The sequence below is a fragment of the Protopterus annectens genome, chromosome 9.part0 (assembly GCF_019279795.1).
Source record: "Protopterus annectens isolate FY-2018-M chromosome 9.part0, PAN1.0, whole genome shotgun sequence".
NCBI lineage: Eukaryota > Metazoa > Chordata > Ceratodontiformes > Protopteridae > Protopterus > Protopterus annectens.
Window position 1 is genome coordinate 450,148,299 of NC_056743.1, and position 25,084 is coordinate 450,173,382.

Below are 25,084 nucleotides of genomic sequence, written 5' to 3' on the forward strand. Positions count from 1 at the left end.
CTGAATTACAGGCCCTCATGGCAGTGGAGCCCTTCATCATCTTCCATGCAGACAGGGTGTCCCTCAGGACCAATCCTTCTTTTATGCCCAAAGTGGTGTCCAGTGTGGCCCTTAATCAGTCCATTCATTTGCCAACCTTCTTTTCTAATCCACATAACAAAGGAGAACGAATACTGCACTCTTTGGACATGCACAGACAACTTAGATTTTTTTTGGACAGGACTAAGCCCTCGGGAAAACTGAACGGCTGCTAGTTGCCTTTGCTGCAGGGGCAGAGGGGAAAGACATTTCAAAGCAAACCATTTCTAAGTGGATAGGCCATTGCATTTTTTTCTGCTATAAGCACCATGGAAAACCTACCCCACAGGGGATAAGATCACATTCCACCAGGGCTGCATCTTCTTCAACAGCCTTTCTCAGAGGTGTCCCTACCAGGGACATCCTAGAAGCTGCTACCTGGAGCTCTATACATACCTTCACCAAGCATTAATGAAGAAGAATATGCGGTTGGGAGGTTGGCTTAAGGTTGGGAGGTTGGCTTAATGGCTAAGGTGTTTGCCTTACAAACACAAGGTGCAGGGTTTGAGTCTCACAAGAGATAATTGGCTAGGCTTAAAATGGCTCGCAAGGGCAGATAGCTTAGTACTAAACTATGAACCTATTACCACTTGCCTATTTTTTCTAAATCCAGAGCTGGTTTTGCCATTGCAGTCTTGCAGGGCTTAATAGCTGGTCCTAATGCTGTCTAACTGCCTCCTCCCTTCCTTAGCTTTGGGAATCTACCAGATGTAATGACTGCAACAGTGAAACACGAATAACATAGTACAGTTGTGTACACTTACATAAGTGTAGATGTTCGAGTGTATTCACTGTTGCAGTCCTGATTACCCTCCCTCCAGCCCCCTGACTTCTGTTGGCTATACCTTTCTTCTTGTTTACTGTATTTAAGCTTTCTGGTGTATTTGCTTTTTGTTGGAGGTGTAACCTTGTATATAATTTCTTCCCATTATGGGGGCACCTGACATCTGGGGCAAGAAAAACTGATGTAATGGCATCTGCTGCATGCTTAATACCCCTGACTACCTGACATCATGGAAGAAGAGACAGCATCCGACGCAGGACCCAAGACTTTGATAATCAGGCCGGCTGTGGGCTACCTGCAGGCAGATAACCCAAATGTAATGACTGCAACAGTGAATACACTCGAATATCTACATTTATGGTAAGTGTACACAACTGCACTTTTCCACCTGTCCCAAAGAGTGTTAGAACCAGCTCCTCCTTCCCTGGTAGGGAAGGGTTTTTATTCAAGGATGCTCCTAGTGCCAAAGAAAGAAGATGCTTTTAAACCAGTTCTTGATCATTCTTTCCTAAACCTGTTTGTGATATTGCCCAGTTTCAAAGTGCTGTCACTTCACAACCTGTTATCTCTTCTTCCTCATATAAGTTTCCTGGTAACACTATAGATTTAAAAGATGCTTATTACATCCCTATTCATCCAGACTTCAGACATTTCTTAAACTTTGAGTCTGGCTGCCATTATCAGTGCTCTACCTTGCCCTTTGGACTGTCCACTGCACCAAGAGTGTTCATAAATTATCTAGCTCCAGTTATAGCTCATTGCAGGCTACAGGGTGTCCACATTTCCATATTTAGAGGACTTGCTTATCTTTGCAGAGTATTTTTCAAAGTGTCAGGAATCTCATTTTTTGGTGACAGATGTGTCACAGACGCTGGGATTCCAAGGCAACAGTCATAAGTCTTTCTTGGTTCCCTCTCAGTTGAAGGAGCTTTTCTTCCACAGGAAAAATAGATCTTTATTTAGATCTATTTGTAAGGTTTTACACTCAGATTTTAGTCACTGTGAGGAAATACTTCAGGATTTTGTGTTACATGGCATCTATGATTCGATTCTCAAGATACCCCAGGTAAGACTCCACATGAGAAAGATACAGTGGTACCTGAAATCTCTTTGGTCCTAGATTCAACACTCTTTATCTTTTCAAATCCCAATGCTGGAGTTTTTCAGAAAAGGGATTGTTTGTTGGAGGCAACCCTTTTACCGTTCCTGCACCAAAGGAGTCAGTCAGTCACCACAGACACTTGGGACTTTGTGTGGGATGCAGTTTTAGGAGGGATAAAAGTGCAGGAGGTGTGGGGACACCAAGTACAGATGCAAGCACATAAATGGCTAATAGATGCCTGCCCTGATCAAGTCACTCAACTCTGTGAACCATTTTTGGTCTCCGGGACCTCTTCAAGTGGTTTCAGACAATACCACAGCCAAGTGGTACATCAACAAGCAAGGGGGAACCAGGTTATACCACCTTGGCAGACTAGCCATGCTGGCTTGGGATATAGCTTCACAGCATAGTCTCACTCTACAGGCATCCTACATTCTGTCAGAGCAAAATTGTGTGGCAAACAAGCTGAGCTGGGCCAGGGCAGACCCTCACAAGTGGAAACTAGATCAGGGGATCTTCCAAAAGTTGATCCATCTGTGGGGAGTTCCACAAGTAGATCTTTTTGCCTCCTCTTTTTACAATATTTGTGTGAGTTACTATTGTATTTCCTTCCTTACTCCTCTGTCAGGGTTCATTTATCAGCTATTTCAGCATGTCTGCCAATGGAGCCTCCTCTTTCAATGCAGTTTCATGTCAAAATGCTCTTAAAAGAGGTTTTGCATAAGAGGCCTCCTAGAAAACTGGGTGCCTCTCCTTGGGATCTTAATTTTGTGTTAGAGAAGTGAACACTTGCTCCATTTGAACCAGCTAATCTGGCTGACTTGAGGGTCTTAAAATGGAAAACAGTTTTACTGGTTGCTCTGACCTCTGCAATAAGGATTTCTGAGTTGCAAGCTCTTATGGCGAGTCAACCCCATCTCATTTTCAACAGGGACAGGGTGTCTTTGAGAACTAATCCCTCTTTTTTGCTTGAAGTGGTATCAGAGCTTACTTTGAGTCAAACTATCCATTTCCCCATTGTCCTTCCTGAACCAGAAATTGAGGGAGAAAGGGTACTCCATACCTTAGATATCCACAGACACTTCAGGTACTGTATTGACGGAACTAAATCTTTCAGATCTTCAGATCAGTTGTCCATTTCTTAAGGTAAGAAGACGGGACAATCTTTGTCAAAGCAGTTTTTTTCCAAATGATAGTCCCTTTTGTAATACCCACCATAACAAATCTATTCCAAGCAGGGTCAAGACCCACTCTGCCAGGGCCTTGGCTTCATTTATAGATTTTTGGAAGGGGTTGGATTCTAGAGGAATTCTACAAGCTGCTACTTGGTCCTCTGTACATACTTATACAGAGCTTCTTTCCTTCTCTAGGTCTTTCTGGCTCAGCCCCCCTCTGTCTGCTAGTAGGAAAGCTTTGAAGGGCTTTGCTTCAAAACTTGTCTTTTTATCAGCTCCGCTTGAGATGTTTGATAGTTTGGGTACATGGAAGGTGCCCTGCAGCTTTGGAAGGTGGCTGTCTATTATACCCTTGGCAGGATATAACCTATATAGCTAAGGCTACTGCAGCAGTGATCATTCAAACATCTGCTGTTATGGTAGGTTCAACTTGCACAACTGTACTTTCATTGTACTGATTCACTGTGGTTTGAATTAACGTGAAGTTAATGAAATGCCTTTCAGTAAAGATGGTGGGACACTGGCTATCTGTTGCTGCAATAGGTGGGAAAAGATTAAATAAATCAGATGGTACTCTTTCTAATAACCCCTTTGCCTAGTGGTGCATTACCTGGTTAACAAACCTTTTTTTATGATTGCCATACAGTATCATCTGTAGCATGTAGATTATACTGTTCATGTGAAAGGCTGATTGACTTCCATTGAAAGCTGGACTGTGTGGCATACTGAATGTTCATCAATAGACTGTCATTTATGTTCATTATTGCCTACATGTAAGGGCTGCGTAAAGTCTCTTAAGTCCATAAGATTAGGTTAACCTGTTTTCAGGCACATGACCTTCTAGAAAAGCATATTTTGATTGTACATGAACTTCCTACTATCCGTTCAGTTTTCAACCCTGGTTTTGAACTGCCTTATATTCACACATGCCATGATTTCTATGAGATATTTATTGTAAAACATCAGAAGTGCTATTGCTAGGAAGATATCCCTTTTCCCGATTTATTTAAAGTAACAGTAGATTTTTTGCTTCTCCGTGTCCTGAAAGTCATGTGAAACTCCAGTCATAACATTATTCTGAAGAATTCCTCACTGTAGGCCTTGTAGCCCCAGCATAATATACCTGTAGTTAGTCTGTAATTAATACAAAAATACCAAAATCCTACAGCGTCCTGGCATACTGTAGTCCTCCAAACAGTGGTATTTTAATTCTGGCATGTTTACCTTTCCCATGGTATATACACAGAATGGTGAATTGTATTCCAGTACTGAATGAATAACACATTTATACATGCTAGGATTACTGTGCTTCTAATGGCTATAGATCTAAATAATAAACCTACTAACTTTTAAAACCCATACCTTAATAACTAATGCATTTTCCCTAAATGAAAGTTTATTTACAGTAACTCCTGTATCTTATTGTTAACCTTGGCTATAAACTCATTATTTAACTTAAGTATATTAATTATACAGCTATTAAGTTATTATTTAGCTTAAGTACATTTTATTTTCATATACAACCAAAAGCCATTGCTCTACATTGATTTATGCTAAATTTTAGACCCATTTGCTTTGTCTGTTTGTTGATATCATCAGTATAGCAGTTTATTTCTTCAAATTCTTTAGGTTAGGGTGGAAATGCAGTGCTATTTATAATCATCTACATATTTGGATATTTAGCATTTAAGTGATTTAAGGAAAGAGGAAGACTAAATATAGCGATATCTGTTGTAAGACTGCCCCATTTGGGGAACACTTTTGCTCACAAAAGTCCACTCTGTGCATTCATGCTGCATACAGGTATACCAGTACTGAATGTGTTATGACTATACAATATTACTGTTGTCACAGTCTGAACCACAGAACTTATTTGTATAACATTCATTGCTAGACAACACTGTCAATGCTGTCCTTGCTAACTGCAAAACAGTAAATCACCATGGTCATCTTTGGTCATTATCATCAACCCCCTTTTTCCCATTTTTGTACATGGGGTTGTAGTGTCGTGTCAGCTGTTGCTATCTGTCTCTATTCAGTGCCACACTCCTACCTCTTCGACACTCATACCTGACTGTAGTAGGTCTTCTCTCACGGATTCCACCCACTTCCCAATTTATCTTCACCAGATTGTCTTCTGCTTTTCTGCACATGTGCTTAAACTACCGTAATCCTTTCTCTTTGACCTTGGAGCTGCTTTGGCTTCTGCTCTTATGTCCTTGTTTCTTTCTGTCCCACACTGTGCATCTTGATCATCTTTGATGCACAGCTTCAATAACCTTTGTAGCTGAAGTGACATTGTATGCAAAAGTGTTAACATTAGGTTAAGCACTGATGGGACATACATTAGCAGTTGCTTAGATAGGCTAGAAATAGTAATGTAAATAGCGTGAGCTATTAGGTTTTCCTAGAGTTTACATGTGCCATTATGCCAATGATTAACATAGTGAAGGGATACAAGGGCATATATAATGTGTGTCTGTAGATACTCATGGTACAGAATGAATAATAGTATTCAGACCTGTTCTTTCTGATATCATGGATGCTGTCAGAATAGTGGCTGTACTTTTGTATCTCTGGTACGCTCATGAAGTGGTTTGCATTCTGTCTGTCTATTTATTCACAGGGGATTGTATCTGGTATTAATTCCACATCAACCTTTCATCTAGACTGCGGTGGACACTGAGATTCCATCTCGGGTCTGCTGATGACTTACAGGTGCATCTCTCTCTCTCCGTCATGAGCCTGTGTTGGTTTGGGATTTTGGGTACACACAGCTGTACCTCTCCTTCCTTTCAAAGTCTGAGTTAGTTCTGGATGCTGGATACACACAGCTGTACCTCTTCCTCCTTTGGTAAACTGTGTTGGTTTTGGATTCTCAATTTTGTATAGACACAGCTGTATCTGTTCTTCTTTGAGGAGTCTTTGTTAGTTCTACATTCTAGATATTAAATTGTACTTCTTTCTTTGGGAGTCTTTGGCCATTTTGAGTTGTGAACACACACACAGATATACCTCTGCCTTCTTTGTGAGTCTGTGTTCATTTTGGATTCACGTCTTGATGACCTTGAATACTTCCATCACTTTTTTTGCTCAGTAGCTGGATCAAGTTCAGTACAACCAAGACTGTTGCCATGGCTGTTCATGCCACCCTCAGTGGAGCCAAACCTTTAGACTTCAAACTCCTGCCTCATTTATGGGGATAACAAGCTTGAATTTGTATCCAAGGTGCATGGTGTTCAAGTTATCCTTATGACAGACTGGCACTAAAGGACCATTTGTCAACTGTTGTTAGATCTGCTTGTTTCTGTCTAATGAATATTTCTCAGTTAAAGCACATTTTACTACCTGTGGGCCTGGTCATGCACTCTTAGGTTTTTATTGTGCATAGATTACAATGGCTCTATATACCCAGGGTTCTTGCAGGTTGTCTGTCACAAGGTTGAAGCCCACAGTCCTGAAATGCATAATCATGGTAACATAATATAGAAAACCAAAACACTGAAGACAACAATGTCTAAAATACTGACTATCCCTACCAGTGTAAACCCAGGAGCAAGTGTTAACATGGGTCCTACAAGGAAGGCAGGCCCAGAAGATCAACATTGTAGTCTTTATCATTTTGGTCATGTATATTATGTTACTGTGGTTAAGCATTTCAGGATTCTGGGCCTCAACCTTGTGATAGACAACTATTCCTGGACTAAGAGTTTTGACTATCTGTAGTTTTTGTAAAACTGTACTACCTGATTACTGACAGAAAGCCACGTCACCAGTATATTATACCATTTCTTCAGTACATCCACTGGTTGTCAGTGTTGTTTTTTAAGGGAATTATTTTTACTTTTATTTATTTATTTTAACACGTTTATTGAATCACTACTTAAGACACAGATAAACATACATGTATATAAAAGAAAATGAACCATATTAATGTGTTCCCAGTTGCATCATGTATGTTTTTTGTATAACTGTCATCAATCCAGCATATTACATACACTACTCAGGTTCTGCCTTAGGTTCATAGGTTAGTACTAGACTATCGGCCCTAGGGCCTATACAGGCCTAGCTATAACAATTCCGTGGCTATTTCTTCCCACAGCTTGTTTCTATCTAATGAATATCTCACTCCAAAACATTATTCTGTATGTATCATTCCCACAATTTCTATTTTTTTATGTAATTTGCTCGTACCCTTTTTTAAAGATCCCAATTCCTGTTCTTTTATTTCTGTTACAATATTAAATACTTTTGGTTTAGACTTTGAGCTCAATTTTCTAGTAATTGCTTTTTTTGGCAGCCACTAAAATTAAACTTAACACGGTTTTACTATGTCTAGGCAATTCAGATCCTGTATCCCTGCTTGAAAAAAAAATAAATTCCTTAGTTGCACCCATTTGTTTATACAGTATTTTTGACAGAGTACTCTGTAGGGAATTTTTGCAGTCTGCCAACTCATTAGACTCGTAAAATATATATTTCCAGTTAACTCTTTCTTCCCATCACGCCTCCAACATTTGCCACCTATCTGAGGAAAACAGTGGCTGATGGTTCTAAGTGTGCAGCTTGAATCTTCCAGGATTTGTTTCTTTGCCTTTCAGGCCCTGCACCTTTGAGACTTACTACTTTGTAGCTTTGGGAAGTCCCAGTGCTCAGTGGATTTAACAGGTCACTTAGGATTCATCGGTCTATACTAGGGTAATTATGTTTATAGGCCTAGCCAAGCATCCCAGTTATATCCAAGTTTGTCTGCCTTGGTGGTTATTTTAAGGGATATATGAAAGTTAGGGAAAGATTTATAGGCTGCGTCTGTCTATTAGATACATAGGTGGTAGACCCAGAGTGTAATTCTGCTTTCCCATCCACTGGTCCAAGTTTCTCTTGAAAAGGGTTAAGGAGAGATTTGCCTCTAATGAAAAGCCAATTCTAGAGAAGGGGGATTCTGAGACACATACCTCTCCCTTCATGTCCTGTTTATGTAAGCAAAGTTTAAATCCCTAGATCAAGTAATTACTGCTGTTATTGTATTCCTACTGTGGATATGTAAAAGGTGTCTCAGAAGGGGATCCAAAGATGTCTTTTATACTAGGCATAGCTCACCTCTCAACAGTTTGAAGGAACCTGTGTGGACATTACAGTTGTTGCATGTTCCTGGTCAGGAAAATACCAAAGGGACATTATACTCAATGTTGGGCCTGATGAAGGTCAAATACAGTGGTACAGTGACTTTCTTGGACCTAGATGCCAAGCTCTTGCTTATAAGTTGAGCAACATAAAATGATTTCCCGACTACCTTAGACACATGTTGGTTAAAAGTCAAGTCAGCATCTACACATGTACCCAAATCCCTGACTACTAGTTCTACTCTTAAGGCTTTGTTAGTGATGAGGTAATTTCCTAAGGTAGCTGACTTCTCAAAGGGGTCTATTATACATTTCATGGCATTGAGTTTCAAACCATAACTTTGGCACCAGTAATTTGTGTTGGTCCTTCCTGCAGGATGTTGGTGTCTGGGGAGAATTCTGTGACTCCACCTAGTTTGCAATCATCCGGAAACTTGATCAGCCTGAGGCCCTTGACATTGGCCTTACCTTCTGAGAAAGCAGATGCCAAAAAGGAACAGACCCAGCTAAGAGTCCTGAGGGACTCCGCTAATGCCTGGCCTCATTGTGTAGGTGATCTCTCCTATTCTAACTTCTTGGGTCCTATCTAAGAACCAGCTGGTTATCCAGCATGTAACAGGGGTTTATGCTTATATCCATGAGTTTGCTTACAATGCCGGAGAGGGATGTTATATCAAATGCCTTAGCCAGGTCACGATAGGAAGTATGCACTGTTTTGCCCTCATTCATTGCCTTCTCAAGGAAGTCCACCAAGTTTAGTAGGCATGATCTAACCTTGCTAAAACCAAACTGGGTTGGATCCAGTGTTTGTGAAGATTTTCTATGTCCTTATTAATGACTTCCATGATTCTTTCCATGGCTTTGCATATCAAACTAGTCAGACTTGTGGGTCTGTAGTTACTGGCATCTGCTGATGGCCCTCCAGTGTGCAAAGGAATGACCATTGCAGTTCTCCATTCATGTGGTACAAAGTCTGTCTCAAGGGTATGGTTAAACAGTGACTCCAGTGGTCCTGATAGGTCACATTTTAGGGTATTAAGGAGGTATTCTGGCATGTTATTGGGGCCCGTTGATGCAGTGTATGTTTTTGGCCTTAGAGAGTGCGTCTAGAAGAGAGTTGATGTAAACTTGGAGCTGAATTCATTAGCCAGCATATTTGCTGTGTCTTACGGCTCTGTGTAGATGGCTTCATTTACAATCAGTTCTGCACACTGCTGTGTGCTGCCTGTCAGTTTTCAGACATAGCTAAAGGAAGCCTTGTGGTTGTCCTTTGCCTGGGAGACTATTTTACTTCAAATTTAGCTTTTGTAGACTTAATTTGCCTTCTTAGTTCTTTCCTTAGATTGTTGAGAGTGTTTTTATTATGTTGGGTGTGGCACTTCCTAATCTTGGCTTTGACTTTTTTCTTCTGTTGTACAACCTGTTTATATTTGGATTCCTTTTTGAGTTAGTTCTGGGCTTATTTCTGGCAGGCACAGCTGTCTCTGTGGCATTTATGACATGATTGTACATGGTTTCTGTGAACAGTTCCGTATAGTCAAATGTGTTTTCAGGGTTTATTGGGGGGGGGGGGGGGGGGCTTGAAATTTTGACAGATTATCAGACAGTAGTAGGAAGTTTGCCTCAGAATAGTTACTAAATGTTACTGGGTAGGGCCAATTCACAGAAGTGATCTTTAAGGACACATCTTTGTGGTCTGACCTAACCAGAGATGACATTACATTAGGGGGATACAGCATTCTTTCATGTTGGTGAGAACCAGGTCATGTATGTTTGCACCTCTAGTGGACATATGACAGTCTGGTCCAAGGTATTTTTGTTAACAAAATCCAGGAATCTCTGGGCCTGTAAGTTTGGTGCTGTATAAGTACCCAGTGTATTGTGGGGTAGTTGAAGTCTCCCATGAATATGATACTGGGTTGAATGGTGAGGGCCTCTAGCAAGTCCAAGTAAGAGTTATGGATTTCTTAGGTCATAGAGACTGACTTGTAGCTTTCAGGGATACGAGATGGGACTTTGTCTGTGGAAATCTGGATATGGAGAAGCTCAAGCACATCATCCTGTTTGACTAGCTTTGAAGTGAGTTTATTGTTGATATGGAGTGAGACACCTCCACCATTAGTCCCTGCCTGTGTAGTAGCTGGCCTGAATATGTGGAAGGCTTTGTAGCCCTGCACTGCCAGGGTTCTTGCCAAGGCTTTAAACCATGTCTCAGTAATTGCACAGTTGTTAACATTCCCTATGGTGAGGAGAGCCTGGAGGGAGTGGAGCTTCTTCTTTAGGTTCCTGGTACTGAGAAATAACACTTTTAGATTCCCTTGACTTGGTTTTGCTATATCTGAAGGTCTGTCTGTTTGGCATTGCCTAAAGATCAATCTGTTAATGAAGCCTTTGTCCCTGATTCCTTCTTTACAATTCCACTACATAAGGGGAAACACCACCGACCCTTCTAACTACAGGCCCATTGCCATTCTGTCCCCCATCTCCAAAATGCTTGAGAAATGCGTACATTCCCAGCTAATCAAACACTTGCTGGACAATAACCTACTAACCTCTACCCAACAAGGTTTTAGGCCTCACCACAGAACATACACAGCATTACTCTCCTTCACCCATACTGTAGCCGAGGCCTGCGATAACTTGCTCATCTGCTGCTTATTCCTACATCTCTCAAAGGCTTTTGATACAATTTCCCATTCTAAACTTGTCAGAACTTAACCTCTCCAGCTCCTCAGTAAATTGGTTCTCCAGTTACGTCTCTAATAGGCAACAATCTGTTTGCTGGCAAACTGTCTTCTCCCCCTTTCTTCCAGTTAACACAGGAGTCCCTCAAGGATCTGTCCTGAGCCCCCTCTTATTCAATATTTTTATGAATGAACTACACTCTGCCTGTAAGGGCTGTACTCTATTACAATATGCGGACGATTCCACACTTATCTCCACCACCCAAAGTGTTCCCAATCTATTAGCACTCACCCAAAATACCTTCTCATCCATTGAAACATGGCTGTCCAATAACCAGCTAATGTTAAACCGTAAAAAACTAAACTCCTCCTCTTATTTCCTAGAACTCTGGCACAACATAAATCCCCCTTTGTCATCGCCTCACTCAACAACACCATTATTCAGTCTGAGCCGCATACTAAACTACTAGGCACCATCATAGACGATGAACTGAAATTTGACTTACACATCCAACAGCGCATAAAGAAAACTCACCAAAAACTTGGACTACTGTACAGAAATGCCTTACACAATCCACCATACTCTTCCTTGCCCAGTCACTCGTCTTACCAAGTCAACTTTATGCTGCCCCTCTTCTTATTAATATCCAATTTACTCTACTGTCCAAACTGACCCAGACATATAATAAAATTGCCAGATTCGCTGCTAATCTCCCCCATAACACCCATCACTGCCTTGCCCTAAATAAGCTCCAGTGCCCAGAATTCTCTCAATAACTAGTACTTCCTCAATTGCACATCACTCAATCTGTTCTCTATAATCCCTCATCCTGCCCCTCTCTCTCCAACCTAGTATCTTACTGCACCCCCCTCCGGCACCTCTACACAACTGACAAATATCTTCTTGAAGTCTATAAACCCAAAAAGAACATAGGAAAGTCTCTTTATAAGTACGCAATAGCACATATCTGGAATACACTCCCCCTTAATATAAGAAGCATCTCCCAATATCACCACTTTTAAAAGAGAGTTAAAAGCCTATTTCCTTAATACCAAGACCTGTTCATGTCAAGTCTCTAAATTACTTAACTCAGTATATTTCTATAGCTGTCTGATAGAACGTATTCCTCTGTATTCTTGTTTCTTTTGTTTATACACAGATGATGCCTCTTTCACATTCTGTATTTTCATATTGGACATGTTCTGTGTTTTTTTTTTTTTTTTTTTTGAGTTGTAGTATTGTTTGACAGACATGTATTTTTCTTATGTTACATGAATGTATCTTGATGTGACTATACCAAATAGTTGTTTATATTTCCAAGCAGTGTTTTTATTTATGTATTTGGAGCTTTTCTCCTCTGGTCTTAACTGAAAATGGGCCATTAGCTCAGTTGGACCAACCCGGTTAACAAATGTCAAATAAATAAATAAATAAATAAATAAATAAATAAATGAAAGCTGCAGTAGGGAAAGAAAATATTTTAGCCAATATTTGAAAGCGTAGAAGGAGCAAGTGCAGACCATCCTTGGCAAAACAATGTGGTCTGTTTACCATATCTTCCCATGCTGACAAATTTTGTGCCCTCTTGGAAGGACACCAGCAACAAAGCTATTTATTGAAGTCAGGCATGTTTTATTCGTACTGTGGCTTCACCCATGGTGAAGGTAGAATGCTGCTTATTACTAGGCACTTACCAGCCTGGGATGTACAGTCTGAGAGTCCCTTAATTTCTCTCCATGTATTCCAGGGAGGTGCGTCTCAGAACATTTACACCCCCATTAACTATGACTGAGTCATACTGGTACTTGTGATCTAATTACTTGAGTGCATGGGTGTTTTGATGAATCCTGGCTCCTGATAGATGACTGGTCTTGATTTTCTCCATACTCAGCCTGGTGAGTATGACATCTGTATGTCTGACAGTAGTGCAGAAGTCTCCTATGACTAAAATACTGGGGAGTGTGTTGGCTTGCTTTATGGGTTTGTAGTTGAGGATGCAAAGGGTGGGGCTGTATGTGTCAAGTTGGGTATTGTTTTGGTGGAGTGCTTTTGGGGTAGCCGAGGATTCTTGTTTGGGGGTTTAGGAAGGTTGCTTTTAAATGCCTCAGCATACATTGGTCTATGTGTTGGGTTAGCACTATGTGTGGTGGGTGTAATGCATACGTTACTGACAACTTGTCTGTTATTTTGAGTGGTTTTGTGTAAGAGTCTTGTATCCTGTGGCTCTGTGTAATTATATCTCTCACATACAGTGTCCATTTCACTAAAGATTAGTTGTTTGTCGACAAAAATGAGACAATTCCTACATTGTCTTAGGATGCCAATATCTACCAAGCTACCAGCAGAGAAATTGAGAAAGTGTCCATCCATGGTGTAAGAGCTTTTTTTAGGTGAACTACAAAGGCGTGGTACAGCAGGTGAACTTTGTGCTGCAAGGTAAAAACTACAGCTAGGTTATGTATGACTGAATTCTTGTGGCAGTGCTCCTCAGGGACAAAACAAGTTGTTCTTTGTGCAACTGAGTACTGGGTAAAGTTACAGGGGAAGTTTTATAGGTGAAATGTAGTTTCTAAGTGCTGCATCTCTACAGGGAGCTGCTAAACACTACTGCAGAATGAACAGTGAAATTTATAGACTCAAAGAAAAGTGACTAAACCAACTAAAAAAGCCCTCTGGCCAATGAAAAGATCTCATTTTAAGCCTCCCTGTGTGCTTCTCAACTCGGACAGTCCAGGCTACCTTTTTACTTCCACTAGAATTGCAGTCCCTGTCTTCTTAATGTAAAAACACACTTTAGTTAGCCAGAAGTGAAAAGGGACTAGAAAAACAAAATCAAATAACTAGCTACAGCAGTTAATGACAAGGATATTTTAAAGCAGACACAATGCCTTCCATGGTTATGGAACAGGTTTTCCCTTGCAGTGAGCATGTGTAATTTATTAACTTGCTTCAAAATACTGTTTATATGGGAAGTAAAAATAACAACATGGAGTCAAGAAGGCTAGTTAAGCTTGACAGCTGAACCAGTGAACATATGATTCTATAACCACTTTAATTTCCTGATTATGCAATGCATCTTGGAGCGCCAGTGGTTACTTGTTACTGTGAAATAACTACAGTTCTGTATGAAATAATGAATTTGCACTATTACAGTGTGTCTGTGTGTTATAGTTGATAAATGTACAAACTGATGATTTTGTATGTAAAACATGTGACAGTACCATGAAGGCACACCCAGGGCATTAATGTCCATTATATGCATTCTATTTTCAAAGCTAGGATGTAGAATGGGGTCATGAGTGTATCAGGATGCTACATATAAATGGAGCTATAGTTAGCAAAACATCCCTTTGTACCTGCCTCCCCACAGTTGGCAATAAAATGACTTTTGTTGAATAGAATCTATTATTAATGTGAAGATAAACATCCATCAGCTGCACCACAGTTCACATGGCAGATGAGCTGCCACCATAAGCAACATACATGACTTTCATTCCCATGATATGCACACATGTTGGCCTGTATGCATGTGTGGTGTGCAGATGTGTTCTGTAGGTACTCCATTGGGTCATATTTGTATAATGGACATGGATATGTGTAATATCAGTGGGAATAGAATGAACACAGTGTGTGGTATTAACTCTTTAAGATGGCGTTACATAGGTATGGATATATTTTGTGGTCCATACACTGGTATGCAGTCAGGACCATAAATCGTTGTACCTTGGCCTTCATGTAATGGTTAGTAGTATGAAGTATACAAAATTGGTGTACTGTGTGCACATCTGATGATACTGTGTGCCTCTGTCTTGTGTAACATTAGTAATGTGCTGTTGGCTGCTCGACACATATTCATTTACAGCAGTAATGCAAATATGGACACATTCAGTGATAACAACTATGGTATTTATAATGTAATAGAAAACAGGCTCTAGATTAGAAAGTACAGCATAGATGGATGCCGTTTTGTAACCTTCTGTGGATAGAGATGCTCAGAATGTGACTGGGAAATATTCTGTGCATTTAGACACATCACTTGATTATGTTTTGATGTATACTTGAGCTTGCATAGGTTATTTGACACTTTTGATACCAGTTTCCTGATTCTACATGAGCAGTAAAGCAACTCGCATACCTATGCACATGCATATATTATATTTGTATCCATTTTATCTTTAGTATAACCATGCTCCAGAGTCACTCACTTTTTGGCCTTAATTGGGTACACAGCTTCTTGCCAACCCAGCATTATCAGATGGTCTTCCTGGCATTTACGTAAGTCAGCCCAAAGTGACTTTGAAATTGGGCAAATTGCACTTTCATTGACCGAGATTGCTGCAAGGGGAGAGATGCTGTTCCTCTACCAAGATGCTGTGACTTTGGAGATGGTAACACCAATGCTTACGAGGAGTGAGATGCTTAATTGTCCCTGAAATCATGATGTGAAAATACCATTCATCATTCAGTTGGCATTTAACTACTTGGTAGTTGCTGAATTACCATAGAGACATGCTCGAGACGCCACCAGCATTGTCTCTTTCCACAATGTCCACTAGGCTGCGTGTATGTCTGTTATCCTTCTTCAGGGTATATGGGAATCATATTGTGTATCATCCTGTACTCAAGGGCAGTGCAATTGGCATCATTGAAGATTTACTACAGTGAACTGCTGGAAACATCCGGACTTTGAAAGTATTGTTCTAGGAGTGCAAGACCTATTCCACAGTGTTCCTTGTCTGAGCACGGGCCTGTTTTTATGCCTTCTCCTGTGCTGTACATAGATTCCTAATGGTTGTTATCTGCTTTGATGAAAAGGATATCCTGGATCTCTCAACATTAATTTTTGTTGTAATATATTTTTTATACCACAGATATGCCAGTAGTTTGCATTTTGAGCAGATCCACACTTGTGATCACATGAGCACCAGTTACTGACTGATATTTAAAGTATGCTTAACCTGTTTAACTGATGTACTTCTGCTGACATGGATTTTTATTGGTGCTTTTTCATACTTGTGTGTAAAATGGCTAACCTCAAATGCAGTATAGAAATTCTCTCTTCTGCAGAAGGCCTCCATAGTGGAATAATGCTCCTATATGGTTTCAGGACAGTGGATATTTGATGTCCTTCTATTTATATGCTGCAGTATTCATCACATAAAGGAGCCTTCCTTCAGCTGACTTGTACATCCAGCCAGTATCCAAAACTCTACATGCTACTGTGAGGTATGTGCTACATTGCATACCATCATGCTTATGCCGGGAATAAAGAGATGTCGGGTATAAAGCAGACATCAGCATGCACCTACCTCAGAACTTGAGGTCCTAATGGAGAGATGAAAAGTCAGCAAGCAAAGGAGAGTAGTATTGCTGAAATTGAATTCATCCTCAAGTCTTGTTGAGTACCTTCGCGACGTGGACCCTGTTTTTCACAAAATCTCACCAAGGTGACTGATATATAGACTGTATTTATATAGCGTATATCATGGACAGAAGTAAGTCAAAAACAAAAAAAGATAGCTGGGTACACAATACCCAGGATAAAAAAGTGCCCAATCCTGGTAGGCGCACTGGTGCCAGGACTGGAAAAAATGACAGTGTAGAATCCTCAAAATACGGAAACATTCCTACAATGGGACCAGGCCAGGCCCATATGGAGGATGGCCCCCCCTGTTGTAGAAGGAAGTAGCAGTCCACAAAAATCACAAAACTTGATTGGCCAAAGAAGAGCCATAAAGACGATACAGTGGACTACTGAGGATAAGAAAGAAATTATGTATTGTTACTAGTATGCAAAAAACAGAATTTCCAGACACAAGATGTACAAAACGATTGAGACAAATTAGAGGAAAGAAAAAATACTTCCGCAGGAAAAACTGTCTGAAGCTTCAATTAAAATTTGCATTCATTAATACAACAAATTTTTGAAAAACAGTGTATAGATCAAGAAACTTTGATCTGTTTGGAAAAAGAAGCATCTGAGGAAGTGCGAAAATATAAACAAAACCTAGAGATATTTGAAAAATATAAAAAAGAAATATGGACATAGGAAAGAGAGAGATTTGATATGGTGCAATATTTATGCAAAGGAGAAAACCAAGTTAACTAATATAGAGAAGGCAGCCTCAAATATATTCATAGAGAAATACAGGCAAAGGCATCCAGATATGGAAAATTTCAAAATAAAAAAATTAATAGCACAAAGATGTAATGTGGAAAAGAAGATTAGTAAAGCAGAATTTAAAGAAATAGAAGTTGAAGTTATGGAGTGCCTGTGAACTGAAGGATTTAATGTAGAAGGTCTAACACAGACTACATCACAGCATGATAGAGTGAGTCCCCAAAGTAAGGAAAAGCAAGAAGATCAGGAGACGTGTGAAGAAGGAATATGGACGTGGGAAAGGAAAAGAGATTTAATATGGTATAATATTTATGCAAAGAGAAAGCAAAACTAACCAATACAAAAAGAGCAGCACCAAAGATATTTGAAGAGAAATATAGTCAAAGGAATATGGATATGGAAAACTTTACAATACAAAGAATAAGAAGAATAGGAAAAGTAGAAAAATAGATTAGTAATGGAGAAGTCAAAGAAATAGAAATTGAGGTTATGGAGCAGCTGCAAAGACAAGGATTCAGTATAGAAAATCTAATGCAGAAAGCACCACAGCAGGATAGAGCAATGGATATCCAAATTAAGGAGAAACCAGTGGAACAGGAAGCAATTGGTCAGGTGCCATATCAAGATATTTTGGAGCTTTCCACAGGAAACCAGTATAAACGTTCACTTGAAGCTAGACAAGAAGGAAAGGGAAACTGTGGAAACTCTGATGCAGTCAATGTTGGGGAATCGTAGGACAATGAGTTCCATATGACAGAGCAACAGATGACACAGGATGAAAATGAAGAGAATGTGCCACAGGAAGATGCTATAGAACTTTCTATAGAATGCCTGCAGGAAACAGAGAACAAGGGATGAGCTCTCAGTTTGGAAGAAAATGAGCTAAGAGAAGAGTTGCTTGTTTTATTGAACATGGATAGATATATTAAGATCAAGGAGAGAAATAGACTGTAGAAGGTCAATAAAACCCAAAAAGTAATAAGTCTGATAAAACAAATTAATGCAGTAATTAGGACTGTCCATAGAGATCCATGTTATATAACAGAAGTAAACAGGATATATTACGGTGCAGCTTAATTAATAACTGATAAAGTCCTACCACAAGATCACAGGGTAGTGAGGGAAAGGAAGGGGAGAAATTGAATACCATCATGGAAGTATCGGATAGAAAACTGTAAATCAAGACAAGAAGTATCACTGTTAGAAGATTATAGAAGAGGGACTAGATCAACAAAAATACTAAGAAAGATAGATATGATTAAAGCAATGCACAGTATTAGAACAGAGCAGGATCTATCATGCACTATCGCAAATAAACTAAAAATGTCAGCACAGGCGGAAAAACTTAGAAGATACACAGATAAATATAAGGGAAAAGTACAAAATAAGCATTTATTGATGACCCTAAAAAATAGAGAATTGGGGAAATAAGGTAAAAGGAATTGAAAGACCGCCAAAAAAAGAGAAAGTAGATGCATTTTGGAGAAGTATCTATGAAGATCCCGTGGAACATAACAAAGATGCTAATTGGATAGAAGAAGTAAAAGAAAGAATAAGAAGTTTAAAGGTACAGGATATGAAATGGGATGAAATAATCACCAGAGATATTGAAACAAAGTTAAGAAAATCCTCTGGAAAACCCCAGGCTCAGATGCAGTACCTAACTTTTGGTTAAAAGTATTAATATCTTTGGACGAGGATTTAGCCATGAGTAAGAACTATTTATATGCGCACCCCGAACAGACACCAAACTGGCTAACAACAGGCAAAACAATGCTCTTACTTAAGAATGAACCTGCAAGCTACCTTAAAAATTATAGACCAATAACTTGCCTTCCAACAATGTATAAACTATACACGGGAATTGACGCTGATAGAGTTTATAGTCATTTAGAAGAAAACTCAATTATGGCAGTAGAACAAAAGGGCAATAAAAGAAAGTCATATGAAGCAAAGGATCATTTGTTGTTAAATAAGGGAAGAATCTAAGTATGACATGGATTGACTACAAAAAGCATTTGATAGTATCCACATTCATGGATAAAAGAGTGCTTAAAATGTATAAGATACACCCTACACTGGTTGACTACATTACAGTAACCATGAAACAATGGCAGACCACTTTGCAATTAAGCCATGATAAAGGACAGATTATTATCCCAGGGATAAAAATTCAAAGGGGATATTCCAGGGTGACTCTCTGTCACCATTGCTATTCTGCCTTGCCATTAATTCATTTAAGCTGTTTACTTAACAGCTTAGGCCATGGCTACAATTTGGCTCTTAGAAAACAACAGTCTAATAACTTCTCATCTTCTCTTTGTCAGTGATTTGAAACTGTTAGCTCATCAGATGAGTAACTGAAAGCACAGCTGCAGATTGTCAAACTTTTTCAGATATTGGAATGTCATTTGGTTTTGATAAATGTGCAAAAGCAACCTTTAAAAAAAGAAAACTGCAATACCAGGAAAACATCAGTTTGGGGCAAGAATGTGATATAAAAGAACTTGAGCAAGAGGGAGTGTATAAATACTTGGGAATTGATGAAGGATCAAAATAAAACATGAACAAATGCGAATAAAACTCAGTAAGGAATGCTTTAGAAGACTAATCCTGAGAACAGCATTGACAACTAGGAACACGATCCAAGCTATAAATCAATTTGCTGTTCCTGTCCTAACATACAGTTTTGGAGTGATTGACTGGCCCCAAAAAGTGTTGGATAGATTGGATATTAAAACAAGAAGGATGCTTCACGCTCACCAAATGATTTATAAGAATCAGTCTATACCAAGATTATATGTTCCAAAGGAGATTGATTGAAATTCATTACATGTATAGATCTGCAGTCATGAGACTCAACACATTTCTACTGACCTCACAAGATCCAAATGTAGTGAAAGTTTTGAAACATGAGGAGAATAAATCTAAAATGACTTCTTTGCTTAATCTAGCAGAAGCATATCAACGTCAAGCAGGAATGGAAATCAAACCAGAAGTAAATAAAAACCAGGCAGCAACTGAATGTGCCAAAAAACAAAAGAAAGAATATAAGGTGAAGGACCAGATGAGAAGGCAAGAAATGTGGAAAAAACATAAATATAGTTGCAAGTATAGAAAACTTCTGGAAGAGCCTCATGTTGATCAAAAACAAATGCAGGAATGGTTAAGGAGCGGTGAATTCAAACCAAGAAATAGCTATGCCCTTTCTTCCGGTCATTTCTTCCAAGGCCGATGTAGGCCCGGAGGCCATGCTGAAGGTGGTGGATATACCTTCGGCGGGTACCACATCTGTGAGGGAAGTGCAGGCACCCGATCTGGATGAAAAGGGGGAACCCATGCTCGTTATCTCTGAAGGCCCTTGTGGCATCACACAAATCACTGTGCATGAAGATGTGCTTACAGACATTGTCAAATGTAGGCCGACGTCAGGCCCTTCCTCCATTCACCACATGGAAGCCCCTAAAAAAAGGCCAAAACAAAACAACATGTTTCTCCTGCTCCACCACAGCAGTTCCCTGATTGGCAAGCTTTTTCACAAAGCCTCTTTAATGCCTTTATGGCCCTTTGCCAATCTTCTCTTTCTGTTCCTCTGCAGGCCTTTTCCCCTTCTACTACATTTAAACTAACAGCTGTTAGCACCTCTTCAGAAGAGGAGGATTCTTCTGGAGAGGAGTCTTTGGTCTACTCCACTCAGATGGCTTCCCCCCTGGGGTATGCCTTCCCAGTAGAGGAATTTAATTGTACAGATTCGCATAGGGAGGATATTTCTTTTTGAGAGACCATTTGAAAACGAAAGATTTTTTTCAAGTGGGACTGTTCCTAAGTTTCAGACATACAGAAGAGGTACTATGACCTTTTGCAGATGGATTCCCCATCGCCTTTTGCAATCCCTGCAGTCCTGCCTGCCTTTCTGGATGCCTTCTCGGCTGCTTCCCAGTGTCCAGGTTCCCAGCCTCCTGCCCCTAATCATTAAGGCAGGTTCTGTAAGGTTCCTGAGTACTCCTTCTGCTGACCCAGCTACCATATCTGTTTCTATGGAGAAGGCTTTCAGATTGCTCCCATCCACTTCCTTGTCTCTAAGGAAAGTAAGGTCATGGAACGTTAGGGGGAAAAAAGTTTACACCTCTGCCACTTTGGCCTTCCGGGCAATTAAGTATCAGACCCACCACCGATGGTACATCCACCACCTTTAACATGGCCTCCGGGCCTACATCAGCCTCAGAAGAAATGACTGGAGGAAAGGGCATAGCTGAAACTTCAGGCTGCGATTTCTTGGCTCTTCTTGCTGATGCAGGGAAACTTTTGGCAGACATCCCAGATTCTACAGCTCAATCTCAGTTTTCAGGTATCCTCAATTCATCTGCACCAGTGACTAGACACTCCAAGTTCAGTTTATGATGCTGCTGATGCTTCTGCATAGGCGGTTGCCACTGAGTCAGTCCTAAGAAGATACTGTTGACTGAGGCTACAACCTTTGCCTGAGGATTTCAAGGCCAAATTGATGGATGGCACCCCTAGATAACAAAGCCTTATTTGGTAGTTTGGCAGCAGAACTCTTCAAAACTGTACAGGAGAAAGGGAAGGAGCTACAGGACTGGACCTTAAACATATTCTTGTATCTCTAGTACCATGGTTCCAAAGGAATTACCCAGTTAAAACTGCTTTTGTTAGAAAACCGTCCCTGTCCTCCTCTTCTTCTAAAGGTAAGAGGGGATCTAGAAAGCCAGCTTCTTCCAAATCTTCTCCTGCCCTTCTGCTGCACAACAGTTCTTTCAGTCCCAACCTAAGGCAGGTGGCCTGTGACTACCAGCCTCCAGGGCCATCCACTCCCATGTCTCTTCATCTCAATCTATATCTTGCTGCTTGGAAACTGATCACCCAGGACTCTTGGGTCCTCTCCATCATCAAGACAAGGTACTTCATGGTCTGGGAAAAAATATAATTTGTTCAGAGGCATCTCACCCCCGCCCAAAGATCAGTTGAGCTTCTTTCCTCAGGTCATCTCAGACCTGCTCTCTCAGGGGACTATCCAAGAGGTTTGCACTACCCAGCAAAAGAAAGGATTTTACTCCAGGATGTTCTTGGCCCTAGGAACAATCATAGGATCATAAGAAGTTACTAGGCTATTGGCCCTGAGGCCCTTATAAGCCTAGTTAAGAGTTTAGCCCATGCATAGACAAATCAGCACCCAATGCCCCTGTCCAGAAGGGACACGGGTGGAATCCCAGGGATGTATTTTCTGTTTCCCATCCAGTTATCCAGATTGCACTTAAAAAGGGGTAAAGAGGTACGCTACTTGATGTGGAGAGGGAGTCTGTTCCATAGATGGGGGAGTCTCTGGGACACAAATCTGTCCCTTCAGCAAGTCCTATTGATGTCACAGACCAGGTTGAGGCCGCGTGTGCAGGTTATGTGAGTGGAGTTTGACTTGCTAATATGCAGCAGTCCCATCAAGGTGGGGACTGAGATTGCCTTCTATGCCAGAAAGAGGAGTCTGTATGAAACAGAGTAGAGAGATCATACTTTTAGCCTATCTGTGTATGGTAGATTTTTGACACCCTGGATTCTCCTGGTGAAGAACCTCTGTGGTCTCTCCAGCTGCTGTATGTGCTTTGCGAGCTACATGCAAAATGGGGTGCTGTACTCAATAATGGGCCTTATAAGGGAAGAATACAAGGATGTAATGACCTCCTTGTCCCTGGATGAGATACCCTTATGAGGTCTGAATGAGATACCCTTATGAGGTGGGCCATGTAGAAAGCTTTCCTTACAATGGAAGCAACATGATGGTCAAAAGTCAGACTGCTATCAATCTGGGTGCCCAAATCCCTCAAGACTGACTGCAAGCTTAGAATGTTGTTATTAATGTGATACTTTGTGGGGACATCTCTCCCCAAAGGGGATGATGATGCATTTTTTTGTATTCAGCTTGAGGCCATGTTTCTAGCACCAGTCATTTGTTTGGGTGAGACCCTCTTGGAGAATGTCCATGTCACTAGGGGAATTAATGACAGCTCCCAACTTGCAGTCATCTGCAAATTTGGTCAGTCATAGCCCACTGGTTTTGGCCTGTACCTCAGAAAAGTATATCCCAAATAACAGAAGCCCCAAGACCGGGTACGCCACTCTATGCGGGTCTACTGCTTGAGGTGGCTTCACCCGTTTTGACTAGGAGGGTTCTATCAGTGAGCCAGCTGCCTACCCATCTAGTAACTTACGGATTGATGCCTAGTTGAGAGAGTTTATCTTTTATGCCTGAGTGGGGAATAGTGTTAAAGGCTTTGGCCAGGTCATGGTAGTCGGTGTGCACTATCTTCCCCTCATCCATGGCTTTGATGACTGTCTCAAAAAAGTCGACCAAATTTAACAGACATGACCTCTTTGACAAAGTTAAACTGTGTGGGATCAAGTGTTTGGAGGTTGACAATGTCCTTGTTAATGAGATCCCTGATAATCCCTTCCATGGCCTTGCAGATCAGGCTAGTTAGGCTGATGGTTCTATAATTTCCCGGATCAGTGGACGCTCCACCTTTGTGTAAAGGGATGACAGTGGCTGTCCTCCACTCAGGTGAGACAAAACTGGTACTCAGGCTTTGATTGAATAGGGTGCCTAATGGTACTGCAAGTTCCTGCCTGAGTTCATGTTGGATGCAGCGTGGGATGTTATCGGGTCCCATGGAGGAAGTATTTTTTCACTTTGAGAGAGCAGTGATGACCTGATCCCTAAATATAAGGGGAAGGGGGCAGGTACTGGGAATGTCCTGATTTACTGATGGGGGGACAGAGGGGTGAAATTTTCACTGAATCTGTCAGCAAGCAAGTTTGCTATATCTACGGCATTTGTATATGTGGTGTCCTTGACCACCAGCTCTGAACAGATCTGAGTGCTACCTTTGAGATTACGGACATATGTGAAAAAGGCCTTATGATTGTCTCTAGTAGATGTGGCCAGTTTGGACTGTAAGTTTGCTTTGGAGGATTTCACTAGTGCTCTTATTTGCTTGTTTAGACTAAGGAGAGATTGCTTCCAGTTGGGCACCTGCTCCTTCTTGGTCCTGGACAGCAATTTTTTTTTTGTTATAGGGTTTATTTATTGCAGATGTCCACCAGAGAGGTTTACTCTTCCTTGCGGAGAATGATTTAGTCCTCTCAGGTATCCCTGATTCCATGCATCTATATAAATGTTTGTATAGTAATTTGGTATAGTTTTGGATACTGGTGCCAGATGTTCTTCGTGTTTCACTGTTGCAGTCATAACTGTAGGGTGTTCCTGCCGGCAGGCAGCCCGAGGTCGGCCAGAATCCCAAAGTCTGGGTCCGGCGTCGGCTGTATAAGCTAGTATCCTGACGTCAGTATGCCTTGGTACATAGCCCTCAGCCGACGCCATCTTCTCCAGTCTTTCTTGCCGTGCGGTGGAAAGCAGCTCGCAAAACGTTGGTTGGCGATTTTCGAACAGCTTTTTTGATTGTTGTCGGTCCGAAGTTGTTACTTCTCTTCTCAAAGCTAAGTACCCGCTAGAATCTTTTTCTTGTTCCTCCGATGTCAGAAAAAGTCAATAATTGTATAGCGTGTGGGAAACAAATACCTCATAAAGACTTCCACTCTTACTGTCTACCTTGCTTAGGCCCTGACCACGACGTTTCTTGTTGTCTGTTTTGTGCCAGGTTCAACTCTCGTACTATCAAACGTAGGTACGATTGGGCTTTAAATTATTTTGGCAGACGTTTCAATTACAGAATGTCGTCGGACACTACCGGAGTTCAAAAGAAGCGCAAAGACAAAGACAGGCCTCCGAGGTCCAAACAGGACTCGTTGCAGCTGGAGCCAGCGTCCGGTTCGGCTGTCGTCAGTGAGGTGCTTTTGCAGCCCCTGTCGTCTGCCACTTCTGAACCGATGGCCGATACGGACTCCCATGGGGAGCCATCAAGGCCCACGATTTTATCTGCTGCAGGACCTTCGGACGTCGCTCCTTCAGATGGGTCCGGAACCGCTGTGCAGGTACCGGCTTCTGAG

The 25,084-nt window shown here is 40.9% G+C and overlaps 1 protein-coding gene across 3 annotated transcripts in view; it reads left to right on the forward strand.

The window, feature by feature from the left end:
* Positions 1 to 25,084, forward strand: part of AP3M2 (adaptor related protein complex 3 subunit mu 2) — a 767,971-nt gene that overhangs the window by 165,718 nt on the left and 577,169 nt on the right. The gene's annotated exons all lie outside the window — the stretch shown is intronic.